The sequence below is a fragment of the Equus quagga genome, chromosome 15, assembly GCF_021613505.1.
Source record: "Equus quagga isolate Etosha38 chromosome 15, UCLA_HA_Equagga_1.0, whole genome shotgun sequence".
Classification (NCBI taxonomy): Eukaryota; Metazoa; Chordata; class Mammalia; order Perissodactyla; family Equidae; genus Equus; species Equus quagga.
In genome coordinates, this window is record NC_060281.1 from 36,985,871 (window position 1) to 37,004,151 (window position 18,281).

The 18,281-nt window shown below is 41.2% G+C and overlaps 1 non-coding gene across 1 annotated transcript; it reads right to left on the reverse strand.

The window, feature by feature from the left end:
- Positions 1 to 4,293: 4,293 nt before the first annotated feature.
- TRNAS-GCU (transfer RNA serine (anticodon GCU)) lies at positions 4,294 to 4,375 on the reverse strand. Its single transcript has one exon. It is a non-coding gene; the product is annotated as a tRNA-Ser (tRNA).
- Between the last annotated feature and the right edge of the window lie 13,906 nt (positions 4,376 to 18,281).

Genomic DNA, 18,281 nt, shown 5'->3' on the forward strand with positions numbered 1-18,281 from the left:
ATTATTTTTTTAAATTTTAGCCATTCTAATACCTGTGTAATGGTATTTTATTGCAGTTTTAATTGAATTTCCTTCATGACTAATGATAATGAGATCTTTTCATGTGCTTATTTGCCGTCTATATATTTTCTTTGTTGAGGTCTAAATTCAAATCTTTCCCCCATTTTAATGGGGGATGGGATTGTTTTCCTATTGTTAAGTTGTAAGAGTTCTTTATATAATCTGGATACAAGTCTTTTTATCAGATATGTGCTTTGCAAAAATTTTCTCCCAGTCTGAGGCTTGTCATTTCATTGTTATTAACAGTGCTTTTCAAAGAACAGAAGTTTTAAATTTTGATAAAGTCCAATTTTTCTATTTTTCTTTTATGTTTTACATTTTGTGTCCTAGTTTTAAAATATTTTCCTAACTCAAAGTCATAAAGATTTTCTCTTTTCTTTTAGAAATTTTAGAGTTTTAGGTTTTATTTAGGTCTATTAGCCATTATGAGTAATTTTTGAATATTGTGTGAAGTAAGAACGGAAATTCATCATCTTTTCCCTCCCATGGCTGCTGCCCAATTATTGCAGCACCATTTCTTGAAAAGACTCCTTTCCTTCTAGATTCACTAAATTACCTTGGCACCTTTGATGAAAATCAGTTGACTGTAAATGTGCTAGTCTGTTTTTGAAGTCTGACGTCTACTTTTAAAAGGGTGATAAATGATGTGCCAATTTGCTCTCTGAAAGGCGTTTTACTCTCCCTCCAGAAGTGTGCGACAGCGACTTTACAGACGAATCCCGGTTCATTTGGTCAGTTTTCTCCGCCAGGAACAGAACTTGGGACCTACCCTCCAGTTTCCTTTATCTTGACCCAAACCCAGCTCTTCTGAGAGTCTCAGGAGCTGGTGCCACCGCACAGCTTGGTGGTAAACGTCATAAGAACGTCCGTTTTCGTCAGAAACTCTTTAAGACGCTGCCGATTCATTTCAGTTTATCACGATACACACCGCAAGGCAGCTGTCCTCTTGTGGAACAGTCAGCATTATGGACTTTGAATCCCACGATCCGAGTTCACATCTCCCTGCGGCCTTGGGGTTCGGTTTTGCATTTACCTCTCTGGTAAATGACTTGGAGCAGCCCATTTCTCCCCTCTCTTGAGTAAAACTCCTTTCCGACTTAATGATATGCTCAGCTTCAAGGGGTGAGAAAGTTGTATTTCACAGCGAAGGAGTTCTCAAGTCAAAATTTAATGCCTCTTTTCTGTGACCCAAAGCGGGCTGAGGGCTGGAGAACTCAGAAATGGACATTTCCCTTCGGAAGTTTACAGACTCCCCGGGAGCCGGGCGGAAAGGGCGGGTTGGTAACATTTTTCGGGGAGCAGGGCTCCGGCCTCCTGATCCTCCCAGGGAGGATCCTCTCCCCGCGCCCGCCCTGCCCCGAGGCCCGCTCACCGACGCGCGGAGCCACCGGCTAGGTTTGACAGATTTGTACATAAATTCTTCGTTCTTTATCTGAAATTCAATTTTAACTGGGCGTTCTGTATTTTATCTGTCAACCTTACCGCCGACCTCCGGCCGGCGGCGGGTGCGCTTTCTCCACTGCGGGGCATGCGTTCAGATCATTCCCCACCTCTGGGGGAGGGGATCTCCTCATTCACCCAGCAATCGCGCTAGTCCGCCTTCTTCCTTCCTCACCGCCCACCCCAACCCCAACCCGAGGCTGGAAACGCCTCGAAAACCAGCAGAGGACGGAGAATTGGGGAGATCAAGTTCCGGCTGTCCAAGCGCTCAATCCTCCCGGAGGCGGGAAAACTCCTCACCGGGCCGGGCCGGTAGGCGGCGGGGCGGGCCGGGCCGGGAGGCGGGGCGTGGCCGGGAGGTGGAGGGGCGGGGCCCGTCTAGACATGTGGAACGCCCCCTGCGGTCGTCCGTGCTCCCGCGCCGGGGCTTCTGGGCCCCCGCACCCGGGAAAAATGGAGGAAACCTCAGTCTGCGTCCTCTCCAAAGTCTCCCAAACGCCCACAGCCGCAGCACCGGAGAATGATTCCCCGAAGCCGAGGCTCACGGACAGGAAATGTCCACTGGAAGAGTAAAAACCTGTCTAGACGGAAAGGAAGGAAATTGGCTCTGACTGAAAAAGAAAAAAGCAACGCTGCTGTTGTCAGGCTGGAAACAGACACCGGCAAAGGCAGCTGCAAAGTTAACAGGAACACAGTTTGCCCCGGATCACGCAGCGGCTGCAAAACGCCACAGCAGCCCCCTCCTTGAGAGTATGATTACCGCCTTACAACGCTCCAGAAGCGCCCTTATGCACCCACCTATTATTGGGGATACCTAAAGCCGCCCTCTTTTCATGACAATACCCAATCCCTAGTTAATCCCCGGTTCTCCTCATCCTGCTTTTGCAACAGCCGCCAACCCAGCTCTCCGCTTCACTTAGAGCCTCCTCAGAACCCTTCAGCGGAAACTCAATTCTTAAGCAAAGACGCTTCTCATTCCTCTTGTTGAGCGGCACTTCCCGGTTACTCTGGAGTATCCTGTCCCTGCGTTGATTCAATAAACTGATTTTGTCAGACTACAGGTTTGTTCCTGGCGGTGTTTGGCTGGTGTCTTTAACACCACGTTAGTTTGCTCTGTGGGTTCTAGCTTTGGGGACATGGACAGAGTAGGGGTAAGAGTGAGTAATCCTGGAGGAGCTGAGAGGGTTCAGCATAGACACTCATGCCGATGTTGGAAAGATGGGAGAAACGCCGGTCTTAAGGAGAAAAGATGTTACTAAGATGGACAGAAACTAGGTTAACCGTGTTTTGAAACAAAACAAAACTAGAGCAGCAGTGTCAAACTTTAGCACAAATCAGGATTACCTGGAGAGCTTGTTAAAGCATAAATTGTTGGGCCCCCGCCTTGGAGTCTGTATTTCCATCAAGTTTACAGGCGATGATGATGCTATTGTGTGGGGGAACCACACTTTTGAGAACCACTTTTGAAAACTAGAGTAATCTCATCTGTTGCATAAGAGCTAATGCTTTGAATCCAGCGATCCAATTTCAGACCTCTGATTTAGATATTTTAAATTTTCATTCTAATAAAACAAACGAGTTCTACCCTCAAACCACACAAAGGCTCAACCTCACGAACCCTAGAATCCATTAAATCTTAAATATTTAATCAGCCCAATTTATAAATTGCTGGTGGTTATATAGAAAACTTGTAATTCAATATGTAAAATTAAGGCCACCAAGTTTATGAGAACTCAGGATTCCTAATTTTTTCCTTTTCACTGCGGGTGTTTGTGCTTCCATTTAGATGGCCTGTGACAATGCTAGTTGAAATAATAATCCCTATTATAGGGCTGCCTAAGCAGCTATGGTCTGGTCTCCTTTCCATCTTGTTGATTGGGCGTGTAAATCATACAACCTCTATGGAGGAAATGTGGCATTATCTTAAAAGTAAAAAAATCATAGAACACAGCATATCTACTTCTAGATATTTATATTTCAGATATAGACAGACACACATGCAAAACGGCATATCCAAAAGGGTATACGTGACACTAATAGGACCCAACCTGTGGGAAGGATAATTGGTGACAAAACTTTGCTGTATAGCTTTTTATACTTTTTGAATCATGTCAATGTAGTACATATCAAAGAAATGGAAATAATAAAATAAATAAAATGAAGAAATATGTTATTCTTTTTTTTTCCTTCTAAAGGTCTGCCAAGATGGAAGTCACAGGTAGAAACTACACAATACCCACATTTTTCTTTGCTTTTCTCAGGAAGAAATACTTAGCCCTAACTGGAACTGTATGGCATGTACTTTTTAGTTTTGTCGTATCTCTAAGAGACACATATGCCTCCTTGTCAAAGACAGGGGTCCTTAGACAATAATGTTTGCTTTTAAAGTTAGCATTAAAGATATAACAAAAATTGCAGTAGAGATAAAATTAGCCTGAAAACGCCTTAAATAACCATATAGTTCAGTATACATAATTTCATGTGCATTACTCTATGGACAACTTTATCAATTCCTTTAAATTTGTTAGGCAATGTTTCTTTATGGTCCTCAATTAATTCGTGAGTTGTGTCCTCAATGGGGAGTCTCTGCTAAGCAAAACTTCGAATGAAAATTTGGTAGGGGAATGAAACATAAATCAAATAAATCAATTGATAAATTAAGTTCACAGCCACGGAAAGCGCTACTGAGAAAGCAGAGAACAGGGAGGATTAGAGGAAATTACTCAGCTGGGTGGTGAGTAAGGAATTAACTCACCAAAAGGAGGTGCTTTCCCACTGTAATGCTCAGCCAGCCGACGAGGATGGGATTCGAACCCACGCGTGCAGAGCACAATGGATTAGCAGTCCATCGCCTTAACCACTCGGCCACCTCGTCATGCAGAAGCACCGGCCGTTCAATTTCTTCCTCCCTGCAGTACTCCCACACAGTTTGTAGCAATGTATCTCGTTGCCTTTTCCCTGGCTTAATCTTCACAATCACAGTCTGAGTCAGGTGTCTTAAAGTGCATTTCACCACCACCACAAAACTGATGGACGACGCTTAGAGTGGTGCAGTATTTGGCTCATACCTAATAACAGGTAGAACCAGGCCTGGCACACATTATTAGACGCCAGTCAACCCTGACTCGCCGACTCAGCTCCAGCCCGCAGCCCTGCGTGCCTCGGAGACAAACTCTCCGACCTCCACAGAGTCCCTCAGCCGCTGCGTTCGCATTCGAGGAATTCATTTTCTTGCCTCTTGATCAAAAGGTCTGGGATTCCTGCTTTCTGAGCGGTACCAGAAACCTGACTCTGCGATTCCTTCTGTTTGCGTTTGTAATATGCCCGACGGCCAGAAGACGCTCTCATTTCTCTTTCGCTACCCTCTCTAGGACTTGGCATTGATCAGCCTATGATAAATCAGCAACGGGCGAGAATGTGTTTCGGAAAAAAGTAGAGAAGTGCAAAAGCCCTTAGGGGGAGTCGTTTGTATCATAACTCAAGATCGGCAGCACTGGGCAGGGCGGGTGGGGTGGGTAAGGCCCGATGCAGGAGTCAGAGTGCAGGATTCTGGTTGTGGCTCTTTCCCGAGCCACATCACTAACTCCAACCCTGACTTTGGGAGCCGAACTGGGTAACCCCTAACGTCCCTTCCGGCTCCGAGAACCTCAGTGGTAATGTGACCCTCAGGAAGCCTCTTCGCTCGTGAGAGTTTGTGTGCTTTTTTATATTTAGTGCAGAATTTTGGAAGGGGGAACTTTCTTTTCTACCAAAATGTTGGTGCTTTTTCGCTCCCTATCAAACCTCTTAGCTCTGTTCTCAACTTTGTTGGGAGGGACTCTTTTCTCTCTCACCCATATTCACCGAATTTCAAAATGTCTTCGGTTAGCACAAAACAACCATTAGGGGTACTTCGTCCACAATACTAAACTAAACAGTCTTATTTATTCCTTTGAATGGGGCGAGCATATTGTTACACTTCTCATCATCCAGTGCCACTCACACTCGCTCTTCAGAGACTCAAGGGCAACCTCATTTCACGCCAGTAACTTCAGAATTGGTCCTAGAGGAAGCTTTGAGGGGAGAATTTCTGCCACTAACACAGAAAGAGTTTCACTGAAGTTTGGTTTAGACCATTCTCCCTCCAACTAGAGGGCAGGAAATATATACTTGTTTTGGTAATAGTATTACACCAGTGCAAGAGTACGCCAACAACATAACTAAATGAATGGATGAAATCTTCTAGATTTAACACAAAATCTAAGCATCAGAATAAAGGTAACTAGAATGAATATGTTCAATTAAATCTCTTGGGTTAATAATCCTAGTAGTTTTTTTTTTTAAATCCTGAGTTTGTGGTGAGTATTAAATTAGTTAATATCAGTAAAATGCTTAGAAAATTGCCTTGCAAATAGTAATCACTGTGTAAGCCACTTGACATTATTGTAGTTGTTTTTATTACTAATAAAATAAATAATAAGCTAATTAATTACATGAAATTATATTCAATAAGAAAAGAAAACCCAGTTGGAAAAAAATAACCAAAAAACACATATGGTCAATGCACAGAAGAAAATCAAATGGTTGATGAATGTATTTGAAGATACTCTACCTAATTTATCTGTAGGGTGTGCCATTTAAAACAATAACATACCATTCTCCTTCCCCTGCTCCCACTCCAGATTTCTGAAATACTGTCCGTGCAGGTGTAAATTGGCCCAATCAAACTGAAGAACAATAGCGTAAGACCTATTAAAATGTGCAAAGTTTATATGCTTCCTTCGTCCTTTCCTTAAGCCCAATAGTCAACCTACTAGTAGAGAATTATGCTAGAGAAATGCCACCACTAGTGTGAAAAAAATACACACACACACATATTATGCATAGTTCATTGGAGCACTACTTATAATAGTTAAACATTAGAAACCACCTGATGCCCACCAAAATGGAATACTTAGTTAAATAACTTATGATTAAACAAAACATTAGAGTAGTATGTTACCATTAATAACAATAATACAAATCTACATGTAGTAACTTACAAATATTTTCCCACTTAGTTTAAAAAAAGGCAAGTTGCAGAACAGTATATATAGTATTTTTGTTTAAGTGATAGACTGAGAGGTTAGATATTTAATATTAGTGAGAGCCATTTAGCTTCAGCCCCAATTTTTCCTTTTTATTTTTATTTTTGTGTGTGTGTGAGGAGATTGGCCCTAAGCTAACATCCATTGCTAATCTTCCTCTATCATGTATGTGGGATGCTGCCACGGCACGGCTTGATGAGTGGTGTGTAGGTCCATGCCTGGGATCCAAACTCCTGAACCCTGGGCTGCCGAAGCAAAGATACAAACTTAACCACTAGCCACTGGGCAGGCCCCTCAGCCTCAATTTTATGAAGGCCCCAAACTTAGACTTTTTAAGTTATCCTCAAAGGAGTACTATGTATGTATAAGTCTATGTATGTATTATACATCCCACCATTGTGTATGGATGAGGAATTTTAAATATATCCCAATATGTTCAAATCTTATTTGGCATTTCTTTATTTTTTACGTGTTGGGAAGAAGATGACGTGAACCTTTTGCTATTTCTGGAAGCCTTTGATTGATATAAAAATAAGCATCCTGAAGATGTATGCCAGTTGTTAACAGCTATTATCTGAAGGTTTTAAATTTTCTATATTAAACATTTTTCCAAGATTTAATTTTTTTCTTTACCATGAGTATGTACCACTTGGTAATTTAATTTTAAAAAGTAAAGATAAATTTAAAGAAATTATTTAAAGGCAGAAAAGTGGTGGACAGAGCCAAAGGCTGCTCAGAAATGAAGATATTAATTATGAAATGACCACTAGGTTTAACAACAATTTTTATACATGATAGGATAGAGTTTCATCTTGACATCTTATAGATCAAGCTGACAGGCATTACCTGCAAGAGGTCTGATTCCACAAACTACTTCAGGACAGTGGAAAGCATCCTTGTAATTGTGTTCCATAGCACGGTGATTGTAATCACTGTTTTGTACCTCAAACTCCTGCATGGGCTTTCTTCCTACCAAAGCTTCCCAACCTCGCTTCTTACATCTCACCAAACTACAGAGGATCAGGGCTGTACTTCTCCACCTTTTCTCAGTGGTGATCTGGGTTACACTTTCCATTTCCACAGGGAGGGCATATAATGTCCAGAAATCAAAACTTGATTACAAACCCATCTGAAGCAGAATCTGAGCAAAATTCTCATTAGGTGCCCTGCATTAGTCCCCTGTGTTTCTGCCTCTTTCCTTTATAATCTGCTCATCTTCCTGATCCTTCAACTCTGAGGCTCTTCAGATGGTCTCATCCTCTGTGCCCATTATTCCAGCTTTTCTCTCCTTCTTTAAATGTACAGATTGGATCTGGGATTTACTGTTCAAGCTTGGAACGTCTTTGTTTAGATCATTTTTAATGTTCTGTGGTTTGAGAAAAAGGAAAGACTGCAGCAAATCTACTAGGAAACAATATTTGCACTTTAAGCATGATGAAATCACACCATCCACCATCCACAAATCTGTTCTCTCAATAATTATTTAACAAACATCTTTCCTATTCTGGGCACTGTGTTATGAACAGTGTTCACTGTCTAGTGGGTGAGACAGACATTTAAACAAAAAAAGAACACAAATAAGTACATAATCACAAGTTTTGTTAAGAGATATGAAAAAGGTAGAGCATCATGAGAAAAACCACAGGAGAGAATTAACCTTAACTGGGAGATTAGGAAACGTGTCTCTGAATAGATATCCTTTGGGTGAGTAGGTGGCATTTAGGATGAAACTTGAAGTGTAGGGAATAGGCAGGGGAAGAGTGAAGCAAAGGGTATTTCAGGCAGAGTGAAAAGAGTGTGTGAAATTCCCAAAGCAGGAAGAACCAGAGCAGTTAGAAAAATTAAGAGAATGTCAGCATGACCCAAACAGAAGTGAGCAAGGGAGACAGTGGGGAAATGGCACCTGGAGAGGTTGGCCAAATCACACAGGCGTTGAACACACACCATTTTTAGGATCTGAAATGTTATCCAAATTGCAATGGGAACCTACTGAAGCTTCATAAATAGAGGAGGAATGTGATCTGTTTAATATTCTTTTTTTCCGAGGAAGATTAGCCCTAAGCTAACATCTGCCGCCAATCCTCCTCAATCCACCTTCTTCTTGCTGAGGAAGACTGGTCCTGAGCTAACATCCGTACTCATCTTCCTCTGTTTTACGTGGGACGCCTGCCACAGCATGTTTTGGTAAGTGGTGCATATGTCCGCACCCGGCATCCAAACCGGCCAAGCCCGGTAAGGCCCGCCCGCCGAAGCCGAAGGAGAGAACTTAACCGCTGCGCTACCAGGTTGGCCCTGTTTAATATTTTTGAAAGGTCATTCTGGCTGCTCTGGAGAGAACGGGTGAGCAGATCCATTGGAAAGCGCTGGCAGGAGTCAGCATGAGAGATGGTGGTGGCTTGACCTAGAAGAGTGGCGACAGGAAAGGAGGGGTGGATGGATCCAAGAAATATTTTGGAAACAGAGTCGTCGAGACCTGGTGATGATTTGTATACACACTGTGAGGGACATGTAAGGTGACAAACTGCTCCCGGTTTGCCTGGAACTTTCCTATTTCAGCATTGAAAGCTTCTCCTCTCTGGGAGCCCCCTCTGTCCCAGGCAAACCCAAAGAGCTGGTGACAGAGAAGACCAAGGATGATTCTCATGCTTCTGACTTGAGCGATAGGGCAAATGGAGACAGTGTTTATTGAAACTGGGGAGATTGGGGAAGTAGCGGGTATTGTTGGAAGGACAAGTTAGCTTTTGCATGTTAAGATTGGACACAAACCTAGGCAGGCCAAATGTCTGAAGTAGCATGTCTTTTGTTTCTTTTTAGAGTTAGCAGAAGAATTTGGCTTTTTAAAGGATTGTAAAAAAAACCAGATTTACATCCTTAATGAGTAATTCTCTCTCCTTGTTCAAGATTTTAACTACAAATGGTAAAGATTCCAAAATTTTCTCTTTCTTACAGTAAATCTAATTCACAGGAAATTATTTGCTAATTCCTTGGTTTATTTCCCATTTTTAACAACTCTATTCTTTTCTTTTGTCCACTTATTTAAATACTGCAGGGGTAAGGTGTACATAATTTATTCAAAGGAATAGAGAAAACTTTTAAGAAAACTTCCAATCTTGCAAAACTTTTGACAGCCAATTTGTTTGAATCTACATTAACCAGAATAAAAATAATTTATTAGTAGATGTGTTCCTAGCAAAGGTGGCAGAGCAGTCTTGAAAACTGAATATCGTAATTGCAAGCTTCTGAAAAGTGTGTTTTGACTGAAACAACGTGCCGGGTTAAATATAAAGAGCACTATGAAATTTGCGGAAAGGAGGCTTTTAGGAGACGATTGCAAGGCATTAAAGCAGAGCAGAGAAATGAGGGAAGATATCATACATCGCCATGAACATGAAGATTTAGGTGACTATTTTCTTGAAGGATGTTACTGATTAAGTTCAAATTAAATAAGGATAAAAGGGCCAGCCCGGTGGCGCAGCGGTTAAGTGCGCACGTTCTGCTTCTGGGCGGCCCGGAGTCAGCTAGTTCGGATCCCGGGTGCGGACATTGGCACTGCTTGGCACACCATGCTGTGGGAGGCGTCCCACAGACGGACTAGAGGAGAGGAGGATGGGCCGTGAGGATGGGCACGGGTGTTAGCTCAGGGTCAGTCTTCCTCAGCAAAAAAAGGAGGATTGCCAGCAGTTAGTTCAGGGCTAATCTTCCTCAAAAATAAATAAATAGGGATAAAATTCGTATTTAACATTGATCCTTAGAAGGAAAATTATCTTGCTCACCGTGTAAGCAAAACTCTGCCCTACCAACATTGTGCAATGGAATTATGTACCTGATTCTTTATTTTAAGACCACTGTAAGAAAATTAACACACTGATGAAAATAAAATAGGATAAATCAAAGAAATCTGAAGAAGCTATTTTTTCCCCTACTAGACATCCCCAGTAAACAAGCAGTGAATGTATTTTAAAATTCTCTCTCTCTTACATATTGAAGTCTTTATGGATAAAATGGTATAATGCCTGGATTTTGCTTTAAAATACAGGACGAAAAAGGTTGGGATACATATAAAATGAGATTGGTAAAAATATTGCTAATTCTTGCAGTTGGGTGATGGATACATGAGGCTACATCATATCAATTTCTTTACTTTTTGTACGTTTAAAGATTTCCATAATAAAAAGTTACAAAATGTCTAACTTATCTTCATTGCATAAATATGCCAGAGGTTATGGTCAAGGATAGTATAAGGAGGTAAGCAAAGACATATGTAATAACCCTGCTGACAAGAAAAGCTGAGGGAGGCGTTTAATACCCTATTTGCAGGAAATTTCTTATCGATAACCTAAAGGCATGAGATAGAACTACGAAACTGGGAAACATCGCGGTCCATGGGTTCACAGCTGCGTGGGAAGTGCCCACCCGCCCAATGGCCCCAAGCCTTTACCACTTGACCGAGAACTTGAACACTCCTCGTCAGCGACGTCCGCACACTCGAAGCTTTAACTTTATTCCCCGGAAAGCGCAGACGGTGGAGCACAGGTTGGAGACGGGGGCGGAGGTGGAGGGGGGGCCGCGGGGCGGAGGGTAGCTCTCTGTAGGTTTACATAATTCCTGGTTTCTGTTTTCTAAAATCTTTCACAGCCGGGTAGTAATAATAACGGCAGACACCTACATAGCGCGGACTCTGCCGAGCTCTCTCCAAAGCGCTTTACACGCACGATTCGTGGCACCTCAGACCGGCGCTTGTAAGGTGGGCGCTCTCACCTTTCCTCCAGCCCAGGCGCACACTTCAAAGAGCGGCCGAGCTGTGGTTTAAAAGGGATAATCTGCGTCCACGGTCCATGCTCTTAACTACCACGCAGCATTTCAAACGCGGAAATTTCCGAGTATTTTTCCCTAAAGTTCAATGGAGACGCAATCGAGTTTGATTGAGTGGTTTGTTTTAGGCTTGAGGGGGAAGGTGGAGGGCGAAACCTGTGGTGTCGAAAGACTTAAAACGAAAGAGAGCTCCGCGAAGACCAGAAGCCACTCTTAGGACCCAATTTTCCAAACACCAACCCAAAAGCCATGAAACAAAATCTGCTCGGTGCGCAGGTGAAGGCCTCTCTCGATTTTTCTGGTGGCTGTCAAAGGACATTACTCTGGGCTTCGGTTCTCTGGATGGGGAAGCGGTGGTTGTACCCAGCTCTATAAAGCGCTAGCCGGTGTCGCTCTTCTTCCCCTGGTCACAATCTCTGCGTCCATTCAAATGAGCTGCCTAGAGCTGAACCTTTCTCACCTGAAGGAGAATCTTAGCGAATGTTTCAAAACTGCCCCTGTTTGCAGCCGCTAGGGAGCTGGGGACCAGGTCTGCTCCACCCTTTCCTAGAGAATTATGTGTCCCCAGACGCACGGAAAAGAAAGTCCAGGAGGATAACTGGTGAAATGTTGGGGATTTCGGTGGTGCAGACATGACTGACGCCTTTCTCGACCCCGCTGAGATGCGCACTTGGGTTTCTGAGACGGTCAGTCTATGGTGTGAGATCCCAGGAAAGCTGCCCAATCCTCCCTTTTGCTGCATACGCTTCCTATTCTTTCTGTAGGTAAACTGTTAATAGAGGAACTTAGAATTTCGAAACATTCAAATCCAGGTTTTGGGAGGTGAGGGTGTGGGGTGGGAGACATTAGGGTGGACAGTGACCAGGCAGAGGTTCCAACATTTTCCCATGTTAAGATCTGGATCCTAGGAGGGCCATAATTTTCACCCACCCAAGTACCTTTCTGACATTCTCAAGACCACACTAGACAATTGGCTCTCCTCTTCTGTTTCTGGGAGACCAGATATAGGAAAAATCTGGTGGAGAGCTAGTGGCTGCCATGTTGTCTTACCCTGGAATGCAAACTAGCCAGATGCAGGAGGAGCTTCCTAGAAATTGGTCCAGTGTTGGAACATTCCCTGGGTGTTGATTGGACCTTGAGATTAAGACCCCCATCTCTCTGCCAAGGGAGGCCAGCTTGGTAGTTGCAGGAATTGCTTTTCCAGACTTGCTAATGAATCAAAGCTCACTTGCTGTTTTGCCTTTTGTTCTTTATTTTTGAAAAAGCTGTTTTCTATTTTAAAAGAAATTACATTCCTAAAATTCTACCTTTAACATTACTTTTTCTTTGCTGAGGAAGATTTGCCCTGTGCTAACATTGTGCCAATCCTCCTCCATTTTTTTGCATGTGGGACATGTCCACAGTGCAGCTGGTGAGTGGAGTACGTCCGCATCCCGATTCAAATTGCTGCCAAAGGGGAGCGCATGGAACTTTAACCACTCAGCCCCAGGGCCAGACCCTAACATTACTAAGAGAGTACAAACCCTCATATCTCTAAAGTTAAAGAATAGAATCCCAAGATATCCTCTTTCCATTTTCTGGAAGTGATAGTTGTCCTTGTTGAGGGACTTCGGATTATAAGATTTTACTGACTTGTGGGTCAGGCTGTGCCTTATCAAGGGCTTGTGTAGGTTTATAACCCAGTGCTGAAGGCTAGAGACCAGCATTTCTAATGAGATAAAAATACCTTATATGAAATTACATTAGGGGCTGTCTGAGTGGCTGAGTGGTTAGGTTCACGCTCTGCTTTGGTGGCCCAGGGTTTTGCTGGTTCAAATCCTGGGCATGGACATGGCGCTGCTCATCAGGCCATGCTGGGGCAGTGTCCCACATGCCTCAGCTGGAGGGACCCACAACTAAAGATACAGAACTATGTACTGGGGAGCTTTAGGAGAAACAGGAAAAATCTTGGCAAAAAAAAAAAAAGAAATTACATTAAACTGACGCTGCTCCATTCATTTTATTTAGTGTTTGAAGACAATTCTCAGAGAAATGTCTGCTTCCCAATGAATTATGGGAAAAACAGGGCAAACACTCTCTTTCTCCTTCCCCAGAGGATGCTTCAGTGACTGATCTTCAGACATTTTACACTATTTTTGTCTTTCCCAATTTTATTCAAAATGTTCTTCTTCCTTTGGGGCTTGCATTCAGGTCTTTCAGACTGTGGATGGCAATTCCTCTTTAAAGGCAGAAACTAACTTACCTTTTCCTCACTTCCAGAGTTCTGACAAAGCAATTGCTCAGTTGTAGATATTCTTAAGTGTTAATTTCTCCTAACTGGCTTGAAATAAGCAGGTGATTAAACAAGAACACAAGCTGGTCCATCAAAGAAAAGTGACCTGACCATCCAAGTTGCATTAGAGGTTAATGATTCTCTCAATTAACATTACCCACTCTTAACATCATATTCAACAGTGAAAAGCTGAAAACTTTTACTTTAAGATCAGGAATAAGACAAGGATGTCTACTCTTGCCACTTTTATTCAACATGGTATTAAAACTCCTAGCCAGAGCAACTAGGCAAGAAAAAGAAATAATAGGCATCCAAATTGGAAAAGAAGAAGTAAAACTGTCACTATAGGCAGATGACATGATATTGTATATAGACAACCCTAAAGACTCCACCAAAAAACTGTCAGAACTAATAAACAAATTTTGTAAAGTTGCAGGATACAAAATCAATATACAAACCAGTTGCATTTCTCTGCACTAATGACCGATTATCAGAAAGAGAAATTAACAATCCCGTTTACAATTGAATCAAAAAGATCAAAATACCTAGGAATAAATCTGCCCAAGGAGGTGAAGGACCTATACACTGAAAATGAAAAGACACTGATGAAACTGAAAAGACACAAATAAATGGAAAGATATTCTGTGCTTGTGGATTGTAAGAATTAATATTGTTAAAATGTCCATACTACCCAGAGCAATCTACAGATTGAATGCAATTCCTATCAAATTCCAATAGCATTTTTCAAAGAAATAGAACAAACAACCCCAAAATTTGTATGGACCACAAAAGACCTCAAATAGCCAAAGCAATCTTGACAAAGAAGAATGAAGCTGGAGGCATCATGCTTCCTGATTTCAATCTGTATTACAAAGCTATAGTAATCAAAACAGTATGGCATAAAAACAGACATATATTAATAGACAGAAGTTCCCAAATAAACCCATGCATATATGGTCAATTAATTTACGACAAAGGAGCCAAGAATATACATTGGGGAAAAGACAGTCTCTTCAGTAAATGGTGTTGGGAAAACTGGACAGCCACATGCAAAAGAATGATACTGGACCACTATCTTACACCATATACAAAAATTAACTCAAAATGGATTAAAGACTTGAATGTAAGACCTGAAACCATAAAACTCCTAGAAGAAAACATGGGGGTAAGCTCCGTAACATTGGTCTTGGCAATGATTTTTCGGATTTGATACCAAAAGCAAAGGCAACAAAAGCAAAAAATAAACAAGTGGGACTACATCAAACTACAAAGCTTCTGCACAGTAAAGGAAACTCAACAAAATGAAAAGGAAACCTACCAAATGAGAGAAAATATTTTCAAATCACATATCTGATTACAAGTTAATATTCAAAATACATAAAGCACTCATACAACTCAATAGCAAATAAAACCCAATCTGATTAAAAACTAGGCAGAGGATCTGAATACACATTTTTCCAAAGACAACATACAGATGGCCAATAGGTACATAAAAAGTTGCTCAACATCACTAATCATTGGGGAAATGAAATTAAAACCACAATGAGATATCACCTCACACCTGTTTGAATGGCTATTATTAAAAAGACAAGAAATAACAAGTGTTGACTAGGATGTGGAAAAAAGGGAATCCTTGTGCCCTGTTGGCGGGAATGTAAATTGGTGCAGCCACTATGGAAAACAGTATGGAGGTTTCTTAAAAAAGTAAAAACAGAACTACCATATGATCCAGCAATTCCACTTCTGGGTATTTATCCAAAGAGAATGAAAACATTAACTTGAAAAGATGTCTTCACCCCCATGGTCATTGCAGCATTATTTACAACAGCCAAGACCTGGAAGCAACCTAAATGTCCATTGATGGCTGAATGGATAAAGAAAATTTATATATATATACACACACACAATGAAATATCATTCTGCCATAAAAAAGAAGGAAATCTTGCCATTTGCAACAACACTGATGGACCTTGAGGGCATTATGCTGTGAAATAGGTCAACCAGAGAAAGACAAATACTGTATGATCTCACTTAAATGTGGACTCTAAAACAACAACAAACTGAACTCAGATACAGAGAACAGATTGGCAGTTGTGAGATGGGGGGATATATAGATATATTGAGATATATTGACATATTATATTAGCTTCAGGTGTACAACATGATATGGTATTTGTATATACTGCAAAATGATCACAATAAATCCAGTTAGTACCATCACCACATACAGTTATAAATTTTTTTCTTTTGATGAGAACATTTAAGATCTACTCTCTTAGCAACTCTCAAATATACCATACAGTATTATTAACTGTAGTCACCATGCTGTACATTACATCCTCATGACTTATTTTACAACTGGAAGTTTGTACTTTTTGACCACTTCACCCACTTGGCCCTCTCTTGGAAAGAAGAAATCTGAAGAGAAAAATCTTTCTTAAATGTGAACCACTCTCTGGGTTTGTTTTTGTTGGAGGTATTGCTTTTATTTTCAACCTTCACTTAGAAAAATTTGTAAGAAAAGTATTATGAACACATATACCTTTCACCCAGATTCACCTATTATTAATGCTTGCCAGTTTTGTTTTCTCCTCCACATATATTTTACTACTGCTACTATTATTTGCAAAACCGCTAAACCACTTGAAAGTGTGTTGCAGTACCATGATCCTTCACCCCTAAATATTTCAGCACATATCTTCCAAACACAAGGACATCCTTTTTGTGACCACAGTACAGTTATTGACTCAGGAAATTGAGCACTGATGCAATACTATTAATTGAATGTATAGACCATGCTTAAATTATGCCAATTGTCCCAATAATGTCCTTTATATAAATCTTACTCCAATCTAGGATCCAACCTAGGCTCACACATTGAATTTAGTTGTATTTCTTTGATCTCCTTTAATCTAAAATAATTCCTCACTCTTTGTTTGCTTTTCATAATGTTGCTATTTTTGAGGAGCATAGGCCAGTTGTTCTATTGAACTACTCCCCACCCCCCTCCCCAAATCTGGGTTTGTCTGAGGTTTCCTCATGATTAGATTCAGGTTCTGTATTTTTGCCAGGAATACCACAGAAGTGATGGTGTGTCCTTCTCAGTGAAGCAATCCTATCAGGAGCCATATGATATCAATGTTCGTTCCACAACTAGTTATGTTGTTTGATTACCTGGTTAGGGTGTTGTCTACCAGATTTCTCCACAGCAAAGGTATCATTTCCCCTGGGTTATGTTTTGAAGTTAGACCTATAGTTCTTAGGCAGGATGGTCAGGAAGTACTTAATCACCAGCAGCTCCAGGATCAGCTCCTTGATACGTGTCTCTGGCCTCAGCCACTGATAATTCAGAGCTGCTCAAGGCCCAGGAATCTCCTCTCCTTCATGCAATATTTATAGAGCAACTAACACATGTCAGGTACTGACTGAAGAGCTGAGATATATCAGTACATAAAATCAAGATTCCTGCTCTTGACCATTCTTAGCTAAAGTAGCAGGGCTCCCTCTGCTGGGTCTCATCAGTGACTCTCCTGGGGCATAAGACTAACAGGTAACATAGAGAAAACTAACAAAGACAGACTTTGTAAAGGATCAAACCCAGTTTACCTTCCCACATAGTTTTATAATGTTTGTATTACTGTCCAGGATTATTCTCAAATCATGGTTAACAAAAAATGATGTATTTCTTGGAGAGAAATGTGTAGAGTGTAGGTGGGTTGAAATCCAATTCAAAATAACAGCTTTTATCAAGCAAGGACAATGATACTAAGTAAAGAGATACATTCAAAATCATTATACGCAAATCAAAATGGATCCCTAAAAACATGTACAAGTAACCCACAGGAAGGCAGGAAAAAGAAATCAGAGAAGCAAAACACAGAGAACAAACAAATAAAAGATAGACTTAAGCCTTAAAATACCAATAATTACTTTAAATGGAAATTGTCTAACTGCACCAATTAAAAGACAAAGATTGGCAGTGTGAACTAAAAAACATCACTCAAGTATATGCTGTCTACAAGAAACTTCAAATTTAACGATATAAGTAGATTGAAAGTATAAGGATGGAAAAAGATACATCATGCAAACATCAGTCACAGGAAAGGAGGAGCAGGGTCTATTCTTTCGCTGGCTGTCTAGATTTAAGAAAGTGCTGAAGAAAATGTTAATAAGGAAGATTAAACTTAAAAGTGTGTCACATCTATAGCTGTTACATCGTGGATAGGACAAAAAAGTGAGGAAATATTCTTCTAGTATTTGAAAACTATTATCAGCTTTAGCAAAGATGTCCCTCACGTCATTGACCGAGGACACAGGTAGTGCTGAAGCTGAAAGAGCTTTCAGTTGTGTAAATATAATTTGTAGGTGAAAATGCTAGAATGAAAGGATTGGTTTTCCCTCCTCCCTTTCGTTCTTCTTTGTCAGCTCAAGGAGCTGTGTTCACAATGAGAAACGTAAGCCCTGGGCTTTAGCTATGATGGCCCCACTAGATTCTGAGCTACTGGAGGCCAAAACCTCTATGCCCTCCTCATTACTTAGAATATAACCCACCCTTTATTTTATCAGGAAATGCTAATTATGGGGTGGGGATCAGAAAACTTCTGCAGGCCACCCACTTGTGGTTAGAGGCT